Raw genomic sequence first — 13,862 nt, forward strand, 5'->3', positions numbered from 1 at the left:
TACACGGAGTCTCTACTGGCAGAAGCCAGGGTGGCAGTCGCCCCTGGCAAGGGCAGGGGCTTCGGGGTCGGCCTGTTCTGTTCTTGATCTGGATGGGGCTCGCTGGTGACAGGTCACCCCGCTGGAGACTTCCGTCACGCACCTCTCCATGTCCTACTTCAATGAAAAGTTTACTTAGAAAATGAAAGGTGCTGGGGCGCCTGGGTGGCGCAGTCGGTTAAGCGTCCGACTTCAGCCAGGTCACGATCTCGCGATCCGTGAGTTCGAGCCCCGCGTCGGGCTCTGGGCTGACGGCTCGGAGCCTGGAGCCTGTTTCTGATTCTGTGTCTCCCTCTCTCTCTGCCCCTCCCCCGTTCATGCTCTGTCTCTCTCTGTCCCAAAAATAAATAAACGTTGAAAAAAAAAATTTTTTTTTAAAAAAAGAAAATGAAAGGTGCTTGGGCACGCCAGCAACCCCTTGGCTAGTGCCCCGAACCACCGCGGGCACCGGGAAACGGGGGTACCGGGGCGCATTAGAGCTAAACTTGTGTGGCAGGGCGAAGCACCGCCCGCAACGTCACCCACGTGCCCGCACGCAGTCCACGATGCGAGGTGTCTGCTTTGACCTCTACGCTACGCTGCAGAGAACGTTAGGAAGGGTGGTGAATCGTGCTCCTGTTCCAAGTGAGCAGAGACAGCGTGCCGCTGCTCCAGGGAACGAGAAGCTACGAGCGCTACGGTCTCTCGGCAGGCCTGGGGCCTCGCCCCTCCGCACCACAGGCGGGCAGAGGGGTCAGTGACAGCCGCCCAGGCCGGCCCCCAGTGCCCACGTGCAGGAGCACGTTGTCCAGCAATGCCATCGCCGGAAAGGACCGCCGACCAAACCGCTCCGCGTGGACGACACAGCCAGCGTCTCACAAAGAGCGGAAAGCATTCTCACCCCAGGGTTCACGGACTCTGAAGGTGGCTTTTAAAACGGCACAACTTCACCCACACCGACTGGCCTGGAGGCACGCGGCCCCCTTGCCGAATCCACGCACGCGCACACCAGGCCACCTGCCACTCCTGGCCTCCCTCCCGCGGCCTGGCCCCGCTGCTCCAGGCACATGGGAGGGTGGTCTCTTCACACCTCCTGCAGTCTCCCCCCCACCCCGCCTGGTTCCTGTTGCAGCTCCGAGGGGGGCACCCCCTAGAGGCCTCCCCACCCAGCCGGGCACGCCACTGCTGCTCTATCTCCCCAGCTGCTGAGCCACCTGTACGGTGTACGTTCCTGAGAGTGGTGACTGGCTGACCTGTCCCTGCGTGGCAGGGGACCCACAGAGGGGCTCCGGCTTGTCGTACTGCACCACATCCTGAGATGCACGCGTGGGGCCGGCCAGCCAACCCCAACCACCGGCCCTCTGTTAACCCATCCCTGGGCCAGCCCATGACCCCGCCCCCCCGTCCAGTCCTGGGCGGCAGGCCGTCCCCGGAGGGCCCTCACCTGCCAGGCCTGCACCTGCCCCAGGATACCAGATCCATCCAAGACCCCGGGCCCCCAACAAGCCCTCGCTCTCCAGTGAGATGAAAAGTACTTCACCCGAGCACTCGTGCGGCGCAACCCCTCGGCCACAAGCCCTCCATCACGCTCCTGAGGTCTCCTCTACCTGCTGTTGCTACGCTCACCCCTGCCGACTCACCCCTGCCGACTCGGGCTCCCTGCTGGCACAGCAGATCTTGACCCGCCCGTTTTCAACCCACCGTGTCCTATTTTAAGAGTGCTGCTCGTGGGGCGCCGGGGGAGGGGGGGCTCAGTTAGTTACGTGTCCCACTTCAGCTCAGGTCATGATCTCACGGTTCGCGAGTTCGAGCCGGGCACCGGGCTCGCTGTTCTCAGCACAGAGACTGCTTCAGCTCCTCTGTCCCCCTCTCTCTGCCCCTCCCCCTGCTCATGCTCTCTCTCAAAAAGAAACAAACGTGAAAAAAGAAAAGGGTGCTGCTCTCAGACGGTCCACATCAGTGGCTCTTCAACCGTTCTGCTGATCCCTTCTCACTGCAGTGTTTTGTCCACGTACATGCAGCGTGACTCCTTACACGGCTGGCACCACAGCGGCCACATTACTACTTGCTTTCTGTCGGCCCCCTCCTTCCTGCCCACTTTTGGCTAAGCGGACCGAATGTTGTTTTGCTGCACTCCGTTTTAATTTATACGCTGGCTTTTCAGCATTATTTCGTAAGCAGCCGCTCTGCAGAGTTCGTGGCACACTGGTTTCTCAGTCTGGGGGTGTCAGCGCAGCACAACAGCAAGAACATTGCAAACGTCCGCGTGTGGTTGCCCCCAAGTCCCTTCACGCTACAGGCGGCACACGCATCACCTCTCCAGACAGCGTAAACCCCCGTCTGTGCTGTGGTTTTTGCTTTCGGCCGTCCTGCGTATTTCAAGGGAATGAAAAGGAAAATTCCTCTTTTATTTTTACCTCCCATTGAGTCATTTCTAGTCTTTTCCCTTCCTTCCCGAAGACCTGAGTATTCACACGGTGCCACTTCCGTTCCGTCTGAAGGACCATCCTTGGGTGATTCAGCATTTTACAGAAATCTGTTGATGACAAATGTTCTGCTATTGTAACTAAAACCTCTTTATTTCACTTCTATTCTCAAAGGGTATTTTGGCCGGATAAAGAATTATGGGTTAACTGCCCCGCCCCCCCAAACTCTGAAGAGATCGCAGTTTCTGCAGAGAAGGCCGGGACATCTCGTGTGACCGTATATCCGGAATGGGTCCTCTCTTCCTCCGGGCGCTTTCAAGATGTTCTCTTTTTTGTTGGTTTTTAGCACCTTGACTACCATGAGCCTAAGCGAGGTTTCCTTTTTACTTCTGCCTGCAGTTCACGGAGCTCCGAGAATCCGGACATTGAAACCTTTCACCAAATCTGGGAAATCTTCAGTCATTTCTCCACACTGTGTGCCCCATCCTGGCTCCTCTCTTCTGGGACTCCAATCAGTCACGTGTCGGTCAGACCCGCTGCTTCCCGAGGCTCTGCTGGTTTCTGTTCCTGATCTCGTCCTCTCTGTTCTTCGTTGCCAGTCATTTGTCAACCGGCTCATCCTGTGCTGCGTCTTCCTTCTGGCGTCCCCAGTCGCCTCTTAATTTTCCCAGATACTGCATTTTTCAGTTCTAGAATTTCCATCTGGTTCTTCTTTAACAGTTCCTGCTTCTCTCTGGAGCTTTCCCACTCCCACAGGAGCGTGTCTTCCTGTGTCCTCGAGCACACTTCCTGCGCCCGGCCGAGGCTTCCAACACCGGGGCCCAATCTTGGGGTCGGTCTCCACTGCGGCCTCGTGACCGAGGGTCACAGTTTCATCCCCCCGAGAATACTGAGCTGTAGACGCTGTGAATGACCAGGTGTAGAGAGACTCTACGCTCTGCTACATTCTTCTTTCTGGGTATCGATACCTTTATTTCAACAGACAGCTAACTGGCCGGACTCAGATGCAAAACTCTCCCCTGAAGCAGGAGCCGGCAGAAATCTCCATTCCGTTCTTTCAGCCTCGGCCGAGCTGCTTGAAGTCCAGCCCACGGCTGCACGTTTCAAGCATCAGCAGACACGTGAGAAGAGAGGACAGAGGATTTGGGGTTCCCCTGGCTCCAACTCTGGCCTGAACGCTGTCCCTGGGTCTTGCAGGAAAAGTGCAGGTATCGAGCGTTCTTAGCTGCCCCGTGTGGCACCGAACAAGGCCCATCTGCAGGCTAAAGGCCGTAAAACGATGGGAAACCACCTAACGCCGTTCCCTTCTAGTTTCTGGCATTCTCCAGTGGCTTCAGCGAGCCGCTTTTACGTTCTTCCAGAATTTGTTAACAGCGGCAAAGCTATTCCAATAGGAGCCACCGTGCCGTATCTTCTGCTCGGTTTCTCAAAATAAATAATTATATTTAACTTCAAATAATATTTCATATACTAAACGGATTTAACAATATTTACTTTAAATATTGTTTCAGCTGACTCTTTCACAGCTCCTTGAGGCCAACAGCACTGCCTTTACCAGAACCCAGCCCCACGTCTCCCGGCCTGCTTCAACGCGCGGCGAGCTCGGCCAAGACGGGGACCAGGAGTGCTCTGTGCCCTGCTGGCTAACGGCAGGAAGGCGGGGGACCCACGGCTCACGTGGTGAGTGACGGGTGGGCAGGGTCGGCTACTGCCACCAGCAGAACCCAGACAGTCCAGGTGGGAGACTGGCAGCTAACTGGTGGAGGGGACGGCTCCCAATGTCCTGAGTTCACCAGGCCACCCCGTTTTCCAGCTTCTCGACGTCCCACTGAAGAAGACAATCTTGTGATACGATTCACGGGGCACAGTCCCATCTCATTTATCCTCACAGGCGGCCACGGCCAGAGAGGTTGGCACGGTGTGCCGGCTGCACCTGCAGGGTGGGGAGGTGTGGGGGGCCCTCGGGGCAGGAAGCTAAGGTTGAGATGATGAGGGCGGAATAAAGGGGTACACGGAGGACAAGAGCAGAGCTCCGGCACACGGGTGTTGACAAACATACCACCCTCTGGACCCCAAGATGCGGCCACCCAGGGACTGTGGATGGGTGTGCGCCCCTACCAACGGGCCTCTGACGCCAGCCTCACTGCGTGCACGGGCACCAGCTCCAGGACCCACGGCCACCATGCTAACAGGCAGAGAGGAAGCTCCAGGGAAGAAAGTTCCTTAAAGACTCGGCCTCAGCTGGAGAGACAGAAGCAGTGGCCCAGCACTTCCTTCTGGCCGCGGTCAGTCATTCCTACGGCCATGACCTGGCACTGAGAGGCCACAGAGAACTGTTTGTGCGTAATTCCTCCTGAACTCACACAAACACCCATAAGCATCCTGGCGAGGCCCCGTGTCAGACAGGAGCCTCTAAGGACCGGCTGCCGAGGGCAGACCCCCCCCACCTGGTGCAGCAGGCCCCGGGGGAGACTCGCCCCGGCCCCAGCCCCAACCCACTGTCGGCTAACCCGCCGCCCCCGCCCCTGGCTGATGGGAGGCCAGGACTGCGTCCTGAGAAAAGTCCTCAAGGCCAGCGAGCGTGAGACACAGCGGGGTCCGGCTGGCGCAAAGCCTGTGCGCCTGCCCAGCACAGGCTACACGCCATTGACACGGGTTGAGACGCTGGCCGTCCAGGTGACGGGGAGCTACGCCACCGAAGGCACCCTCTGGAAAACAAGGCCTCTTGCCCTTCTGCGGCGGGGCCGACGGCACAGGCGGGAGCCGGGCGCTGCCGCAGACGGGGACGCCCAGAAGACCCTCAGGCGTGCTCACGCAGCAGCTCGCGCTCCAGGCAGCACGGTCCCTCCGTGGTCCGCGCCGGGCTGGTGGGCTGATGAGCTGGGAGGCGGCAGGGGCGTTCGGGCGCCCTGGCAGCCGCGTGGTCTGTGCGAGGCCGGGTACGTGCCAGCGCGCAGGGAGCGGGGAGACCGCGCGCAGCGGGAGCGCGGCCAGCGCACTTGCCCCAGCCAGTCGGTGAGGCACTCGCGGCGCGGACGACGCTGCTCTGAGGTCGTCCCTGCGCCTCCGCCCGCCCCACGGCGTCCCTCCAGTGAGCTGTTCCCGGCGCTGTCCGCGGCCTTCCGGGCAGGAACACCGGGGCGCCCCCCGCAGATGCCCAGGTGGCCCCCCGGCCTGTGACGCCGGCACAAGAGTGTGGCGGCTGCGGGGGCAGGCGTCAGAAACGAGCACTGGGAAGTAAGTCGTCAGTCCTTTCTGAAAACAGGCACGTGACTGAAACCGAACAGTTCTGCGATTCAAACCCAAATCTTAGAAACACGAGGACACCGGTTGAGCCGGGCGCCGGTCGGCCGCTCACCCCAAAGCCGTGTCCCAGTCACGCAGAGTGCCGGCCGACCTCGAGCGAGCGGAGGGCTCTGGGCCGCGGGCAGGGGGGCGAACCGCCCGGCCCCTCTCTCGCCGCGAGATGCGCTGCTGCGGCAGGCTGGGGGGGCATCCTCTCGCGAGGGTGCCGGTCCCCGCGTCCACCCCTCCACCTGCCGCGGTCTGGCCCTACCCCCGCAGCCCTCCCAGATCTGCCCTCTGGGAGGACGCCAGGGTCGCCTACACGCCAACTGAGCCGGTCCTCGTGAGCTCGACTCAGCCGAAGCCCCAGGAAGGCAGAGTGCTGGCCACATGCCTGGCATTCAGCAGGCACCAAAACCGCGGGCTGGATGCGGCCCCACCCCACACCCCAAGCACCACCCAGCCCGGTGCCCCTCACTCTGGCTGGACCCTCCTCCCCAGGGGGTGACCCCCCCCCAAATCCCTGTCCGCCTGGAGGTCCCACCCCTTGAGTGCAGGTCCGCCGCTGCTCCTGTGCTGCCGACCCCCAGCCCTCGGTCGGGCCTCCCACCTCCTCTCGAACCCCCGCTAACTCATCTCGCCCCCTGCCCTGCGTCCAGGGCCGTCTCCTGCAAACACACCCCAGCTGCAGCTCTCTGCTCAGAAGGCTCTCTGCTGGCTTCTCATGATCTGAACACTCGGGGTGGGAAGTCTGGGCTGGATCCTGCCCTGTCACACATCCTCAGAGGAGACCTGCCCCATCTGTCCTCTCCAGTTGGACCCCCCAAAGTGTCCTCCCATCGAGAAAACCGCCCCCAGAGGGGGTCGCGGAGCAGAGGCCAAGGAAGGCAGGAAAGCCCAGGGGGAGCAAACAGGACCGGTGGCCATGTCCCCTCAGTTTCGCCCTCCCCAGGCCTCCCAAAGTGAACTCCAGGCCGCAGAGCAAGGGTGGCCCGGCAGGAAACCCCCGGTGCCCCCAAGCTGAGCGGCCATGGTCAGGGGAACGGCTGGGGCGGGGGGCCTCGGAGCTGGGCACCGGCTTTCTTTGTCGAGCACGTGGGCGAGAATAAACATTTCCCATCACGTCCCCCGGGCGGCCCCACGAGCGAGCGAGCCGGGTCTCCGCACGGCCACGGCCGCCGCTGGGACGCCTCCAACGGCGCATTTCCCAGCACAGCTCTAAACAAACACCATACCGCCCGTAGTAAATAATTTTTGTTTTCTCCCAGGCAAGAGTTGAACAACAATGGTGGGACCAGGAAGGCTCCCCGTTCACAGGAAATGCTCGGTGTGTCAGCATCGGCGGAGGGCCGTGTGAGGTCACGGGCAACGGCGACCACGCTGGTCACGCGCGGCGGCTCCCATTCAACGCGACGTCTTTTTTGATAAACTGGTACTTGTGGGGGGAGGGCGGTCAGGGGAATGGGAAAGTTGCCTATAAATGTTTAACAAAAGATCTGAACCGGGAATGGGAAGGTACGTTCTTTCTTTCAATAGACAAAGCCTCCCACATCAAGATATGTTTGTGTTCTCAGACAAGAATTTCACGATAACGTTTAACTCGTGAGAACGAGCGCTCTGTGGGAAATGCCCACCAACCCCGAGTGACCTCGGATGAATGGAAGTCGGCAAGCCCTGTGGGGAACCCCGCGGAGGGCCCCGGGCACCCCCAGAGACAGGCAGCGGGTCTGCAGCCCAGGGCGGAGGCCACCAGCTCTGGAGCGCGGGCCCGAGGGAGGAAAGGGTCCCCTGCACAGGGAGAGTCTACACTGGGCAGAGGGGGGCAGACACTCCTCCAGCTGCCCGGAATGTTCTGGAATCCCAGAGCCACGGGAAGGTAGGGAGTGGGACGAAGAAGAAAGGGGAGGAAGCTCAGTGCTTCTCCTAGGACCCCCACCCGGAACAGCAACTGGCGGTTTTAGGTGGGGAGGAACAGGCTTTGAGTGCCGCCTGCTTGTGCAAGCACAGCCCTTCCCGGAGGTCCAGAAGCTCGACTCCAGCCGGGCCTGCCGTCAGAGGCTCCCCAGCACCTAGGCTATGTTCTCCCCATGTTATCCTTCCTCACCGGTTACAGAGCAGGCTCAGACACCCAGAAGTGCAGTCCCCAACACGGGTGGGCTGCGGGGGGGCGGGGCGGCAAGGGTCCTCTCAAGATCAGGGACAGAGGGGAAAGTGGTCAGTTCGTTCATCAGGGCTTTCCTGTGGGTCGATTATAAGGAAGGTTAGAGGGTTGCCCGGGAGGCTCTCTGGGGCTCACTGTGCCACGTCAGAACAAGTTACTTTGTTTAAATTTTTTTCTTAATGTTTATTTATTTGAGAGAGAGAGAGAGAGAGAGAGAGAGACAGAGCATGGGGGGGGGGGGGTTGCAGAGAGAGAGGGAGACACAGAATCCAAAGCAGGCTCCAGGTTCCAAGCTGTCACCACAGAGCCCAACGCGGGACTCGAACCCACGAACCATGAGATCATGACCTGAGCCGAAGTCGGACGCTTAACCGACTGAGCCACTCGGGCGCCCCAGAACAAGTTACTTTGGACAAAGGCAGGACTTCAGAAGTTGTGTCCTTCAAACTTACCCAGGGCTCCACTAAATTCCAGCACTTTCTGAATGATCTTTCTTCTGGTAAAACAAGCACTCTCCAGCCCCTGTGCTGGCCCTGAAGCTGGCTGTTTCCAGGGAATAAATGTGCACAGCCTGCCCCACCCCCCAACCCAGCCCCACACCAGGGGCTCCCGACACCTCCGCGTGGGGGGGCGCTGGTCCTATTTCAAACAAGGATGAGACTCATCAGCCTGGCTGGATGTGCTTGGTGGGACACTGAACCTCTGGAAAGTTAGGGGCGCAAGCCTCCCACTGCCCGGAACCCCTCGGGAGCACCTCCTACTGACACAACTGCCACCTCATGGCTCTAGAAAACATACTGCAGAAGCCTCTTCGTGATGGCACCGCCAGGTCACCTGAGTTTTACAAGAAACCACAAAGCACTTGGCCTAAGACTCCAGAAGCTTCCTGCAGTGCACAAGACGCACGGCGTACCCCACAGCCCTGCCCGAGCTCCCGGGTCAGGTCAGCTGCAAGTTGCGGCCACCTCTCATGGCTACATGGCTTCCAGAAGCCAACGGCCACCCACCGAGACGTCCCAGGCCTGGAAGGAGGATCAAGATTCTTCACGGGAGACGGGGCAGGCTCCGCTGAGCTCCAGGGGGACATGTGGGCTCTGCAGCCCGAGGCTCTGGGAGCACCCGGCCTTGAACACCCTGTCCCCCATGTAACCTAGACATATGGACAGAGGTGGGACGTCTGAAGATTCAACAGGAAGACAGAATGCATAGCTCAGTACCTGGCACGGGGCCGCTCCAAACACGAGCGTCCCTCTCGTGTCCCTGCAGCCCTGTCAAGCTTTCAGGGGGGCAGGGAGTTTAAGATGCTGGGAGGACACCTCGAGAGCTCAAGTTCTCTGGGAGTCCACTTGCTCTCAGGAAACGGGACATGTGGGTGCCGGCCAGCTGGCCGGCCCTGCACACGGTGCGAGTCCTAAACCTACTCCTTGAAGTCAGCCTCCCTGGGAGGGGACCATTTCTGGAACACGAAGCTCCCGTGTGCCTCAGCTGCTGCAAGGGAACGTGGGTCACCCCGGGAGCACCCAGCCCTTTGTGTGGAAGGCCCACGGGAAGACAGTTGGGCGCCTGAAAGACACCCGCCACTGACCTGGCAGCCCCATGTACCCACGGGATGCACCTCGAGTCACAGACAAACACGTCTGAGGGCAGCTCGGGGGCCCAGTGCGGGCCCAGCTCCCAGAGGAAGGTCGGGTGGGGGGGCTGGAGGGGCAGAGCCGAAGCCAAGCCCCCCTCTTCTGGGAACCACTCCCCTCCTCCCGCGGACCACGGACCACAGCGGCCCCCCCACCGGGCTCCCTGGCCTCTTTCTGTGAGACCAGACACCTAAAAAGTTTCATGTCTAGGCCATGGGGACACTGACGTTTTCCTTAATTCCTGGAAGAAATTGGCCTGAAAAATGGTAACAGGGCGACCACATGCCCCTGTGCGGGCAACAGACGAGCGACGGGGACCCAGGCACTGTGGTAGGCACCTCCGGCTCCAGGAGGACACGGAGGGGTTTCCAGTAGCTCCTGGAGCCTCACTGTGGTCACCTGGAGGACGGGACAGTGACACCTGAGGGCTGAATGAAGGCAGCTGTGCGTGCAAGTCGAACACAGACTATCGAAACAAGATGTTGTCAAGTGGAGTTTTTAAAACCAAGAAGTAGACACTGCAGCTCACTGGAGGCTGAGAAGCACCCTCAAGGTCACGAGAACAGCCCCCACCACGGACAGACCCAATGACTGCAGGCCTGCACATCGAGCTCGCAGGCGCGGGGCCCGGCCACCGTGGGCTCAGCGTGGGCTCAGCGGTCCGGGCCCGGCCCCCCAGCAGCACTCAGCCTCAGGCAGGCCGGCCCAGCCTGCTCCGGAGAAAAGGACCAAAGGAAAACACGGAGCCACATCGCGTCCCACACTAGCCAGCCTCGTCTGGGACCTCCGGGGACTGACAAGTAGCAGGTGAGGCGAGGCCCGGTGAGGAAGGCAGGCTCTGGCGTGAGGCCCCTCCCCACCGTGACATCCGCCTCCTGTTATCACCCTCAGCGTCCCACGTGGCCTGGCCTCCCCACCTACACCTGCCGTTCACCACGAAAGGCTTCCCAAAGCAGTCGGAAAACACGCCAGCTACGAGCCCAGGTCCCGAACAGACGGGACAGCTTGCCTCTAGAAAACTCCCCTCCGCGTGGCCACTAGGGCCTTGACAGACTGGCCTCCTGACGCTGCTCGTCCGGCTCCCCACACCCGGCTCGGTTCAGAGGCCTCCCCCCAGCAGCTAGCTTCCCGGGGCGCTGCCGTGTGGGGGCCGGTCCTCTAAGCGCCGGCCTGCCCTCTGGCAAGGACAGGAGGGTGCACACCGCCTCGCCTCCAGTGAAGGCGAAAGGCCGGGGCCCAGAGACACAGGCGACCCGCGCACTCCGGCTCCGCTCTCAGGACCTGCGGAGGCCGGGGTCCCGCCCCGCGGGAGCACCTGCCAACACCAGTCGGAAGGAAACCAGCAGCGGGGCCCCTACTCTGCTCAGACACCACCCCCGCCTCGCAGGAGATGCTCGTGAGCCCCGTCTATAAATTCTGAGTGTCGGGTCACAGCAGCACAGAGAAAAAGCACCCAAACCCACAACGCGGCTGCGTCTACACCGCCCGCACATTCGGCTTGGCCCGGTTAAATCCTGCTTGGCTGTCACAACCTGGCAAGTGTGGACAGAATATGGGGAAGCGAAGGCCTTCCGCTCCCCCGGCGGGGGCTCTCCGGGACGGCTGGTAACTGATGAGCAAGCTACGGGCCCGGGGCCTGCTGTGACAACAGGGAAGTGTTCGGAGCCCGGGCCTCCCCGGGGCTCGCGGAACAGGAAGAGCGTGGGGCGCAGCACAAAACTGCTGCTGGGTCAAAACCACCACCAAAACAGGCAGCAACTGTCCTTAGTCATGGTTTAAAATGACAGCAAAATGTACACAGGTGTAAGTCTAAGAGGAACTTAAAGTAGAACGTAACTTGGCTAAAAGTGAGAAATGCCGGACCCCCCACCCCTCCGCCAGCCCCCCGTCCTGCTCTGCCCGCGACTCCGGCTGGGAAATGCAGGCCCACGGGCTGGCAGAGGCCAGCTGAACCGACCACGGAGAGTCCCCGCCGGACTCCGCCCTCGTCCAGCCCTGGTCACCGCAAGCTGAAATTCGGATCTTCAGTCTCTCCACCCCGTTTTCCATTCTGTGACCCACCGACCTCCGTCCAGAGTTGCAGACGCAGCACTTGTAACAAAGTTACTTCAGATTCTCAACGTCATACTGAGCTTTCTGTGATATCCCCAAAATAGTTCACAAGCTGGAAGATACATCCATATCCATTCTTCATTTAAATGGGGGACAAACCGGGGCGCCTGGGTGGCTCAGTCGGTTCAGCATCTGACTTTAACTCAGGTCATGATCTCACGGTTCGTGAGTTCAAACCCCGCATGGGGCTCTGTGCTGACAGATTCTCTCTCTCTCTCTCTCTCTCTCCCTTTCTCTCTGCCCCTCCCCTGCTCTCTCTCTCCCTCAAAATAAATAAATAAACTTAAAAAAATTTTTTTAAGCCTCTCTGGGATTCTCCTATTTTTTTTGATACATGTTTAAGGAAAATGCTGCACATTTACAGTGCTTCCCTTGCAAAGTCAGCCTTGAACACCCCTCTGGAGACAATCAGGAAGACACTCAGCTGTGCTCACCTGAGGAGCACACGGGTGCCACAGGTCACCCCAAACCCACACTCGGGGAGTGGGGCCGCCTGGTGGCTTATGTTTTGAACACGTTTGTAATGTTTGGTTAAAACTGATTTAGCTTCTTTTTGGGTTTCGCCGTAAAGTTCAACCACCATTTTCTGCAGGAACGGCTGGCTTCGCTTCTTCTGTCCTCTTGGACCGTGTGTGCATATGCTCCGTGTACAGTCACCACAATTTTGAGAACCAGTCTGCTAAGTCTGGAAACGGCGATGGTATGTCGCCTACTATTAAAACTTCTATGGGGCGCCTGGGTGGCTCGGTTGGTTAATTAAGTGTCTGGCTCTTGATTTCAGCTCCGGTCATGATTTCAGAGTTCGTTGAGTCCAAGCCCCATGTCCAGCTCCACACTGAGTCTGCGTGGGATTCCGTCTCTCCTCCTCTCTGCCCCTCCCTGATCACGCACAAGTGTGCACGCACACACACACGCTCTTTCAAAAATAAACAAACAAAAAAGCCCTCTAAAAACCTCCTGCCTTACCAGTGCTCATATGCTCAATACTGAAGAAAGGCAGAACTGCCCAGGTTTCTCTGTAAATAACCTCCTTGGAGTGGCACTTAAGGTCTCCTGTGATCTGACCCCTGCCTCCCAGAGGTCAGATCTCGGCTCACATCACTCACTCTGCAGTGAGCCCCCACCCCTGTGCCACTGGGCACGCCACACTCTCTACGACTCCCCCCACAAGTCACAGCCCAGAATGCGCTGACTCACCCTTGCTTCACTCACTGACCTCTACTTACTCTTTGCAACAAGGAGGCCCAGTGTCTCTCCACGGCCTCCTGACTTCCTGTCCCCTGTGCCCGGGAGGGCAGCCTCCTGTCTTTGTTGTTCCCATGCCTGCCTTCAACAGGGCAGGCCACAGCTAGTCCCATAACTGTCCTTCCTAACCTTGCTCCTCCGGCCCATCAATCACAACCCTCACCAGGCCCTGGCGGAGCACCCAGCACGGGCACGCCCTGGAGCCCGGCTCATTGGACAGATCACCTCCGTGCGGGCCTTCCCTGATCTGGAAACATTTGATCCCCGGAACCAGGGCTCCGGCATTGCGCATTTACTCCCAAACCCCTGACCTCAGCCAACTGTCGTGGCCCCATGGCCTCAGCTCCGTGCGACTGTAACCCGGCCACCGCGGCGGCGGTCTCCACGCTGGGGCCAGGCCCAGCACCAAGCAGGTAGGCGCTCCGTGGGCGCTGAGCAAAGAGGAACAGGCTTCATAATTCCTTGGGAAAAAAGACTACAGCTGACGTTTCATTGTTTCTAAAATAACAATGATCTGAAACACAAGGAAATCCCGACTTCCCAATCCAAACAAAACAGTCTTACACAAAGTTTTTCAATTATTTTGGTCAAAATTCAGGAGATTCTCACAAACTCCCGCCTACGTACACGCCTTTCCTTCTGGCACGTGGCCTGTTTCCACAGTCCATGAGGACGGTGCTCTGGAGGCACGGTGAGGGTCCCCTGACCCCGGGGGGGAGGGGGCTTTCCCGGGAGTCCCAGGCGAGGACAGCATGCCTGCGGGTGGTGGAATTCTCTAGCACTGGAGAGCGCGGGCAGTCAGCCGTCTCCAAGCCCGGGCCCCGTGCCACCCTTCAGGCTTCCTCAGTCTCGCGTCAGCAGGAAACCCAGTGTTTAGCTGGACGTTCTGTGGGGCCCGTCCTATTTTTTTTCCACATTTTAAAAACTGTGGTAAAAGACAGATAATACTGACCGCTTGACTCGTTTCGCGGCGTGCGGTTCGGG

The 13,862-nt window shown here is 59.6% G+C and overlaps 1 protein-coding gene and 1 long non-coding RNA gene across 7 annotated transcripts in view; one reads left to right on the forward strand and one right to left on the reverse strand.

Annotated features, from left to right (window-relative positions):
- The window catches only part of SLC45A4 (solute carrier family 45 member 4), an 81,009-nt gene that overhangs the window by 10,434 nt on the left and 56,713 nt on the right, over nucleotides 1-13,862 (reverse strand). The window lies entirely within an intron of this gene.
- On the forward strand, nucleotides 1,878-12,453 carry LOC124507844 (uncharacterized). 2 transcript variants are annotated; one of them, XR_006961156.1, is made up of 5 exons: nucleotides 1,878-3,652; nucleotides 3,956-4,124; nucleotides 6,998-7,161; nucleotides 12,226-12,333; nucleotides 12,415-12,453. It is a non-coding gene; the product is annotated as an uncharacterized LOC124507844 (long non-coding RNA). The 2 variants fall into 2 exon arrangements; XR_006961155.1 differs by lacking the exons at nucleotides 12,226-12,333; nucleotides 12,415-12,453 and having other exon boundaries at nucleotides 6,998-7,226.

This window comes from Lynx rufus, unplaced genomic scaffold (assembly GCF_022079265.1).
Source record: "Lynx rufus isolate CCGP_SWC_20201006 ecotype Redwood Valley unplaced genomic scaffold, mLynRuf1.p SCAF_12, whole genome shotgun sequence".
Classification (NCBI taxonomy): domain Eukaryota; kingdom Metazoa; phylum Chordata; class Mammalia; order Carnivora; family Felidae; genus Lynx; species Lynx rufus.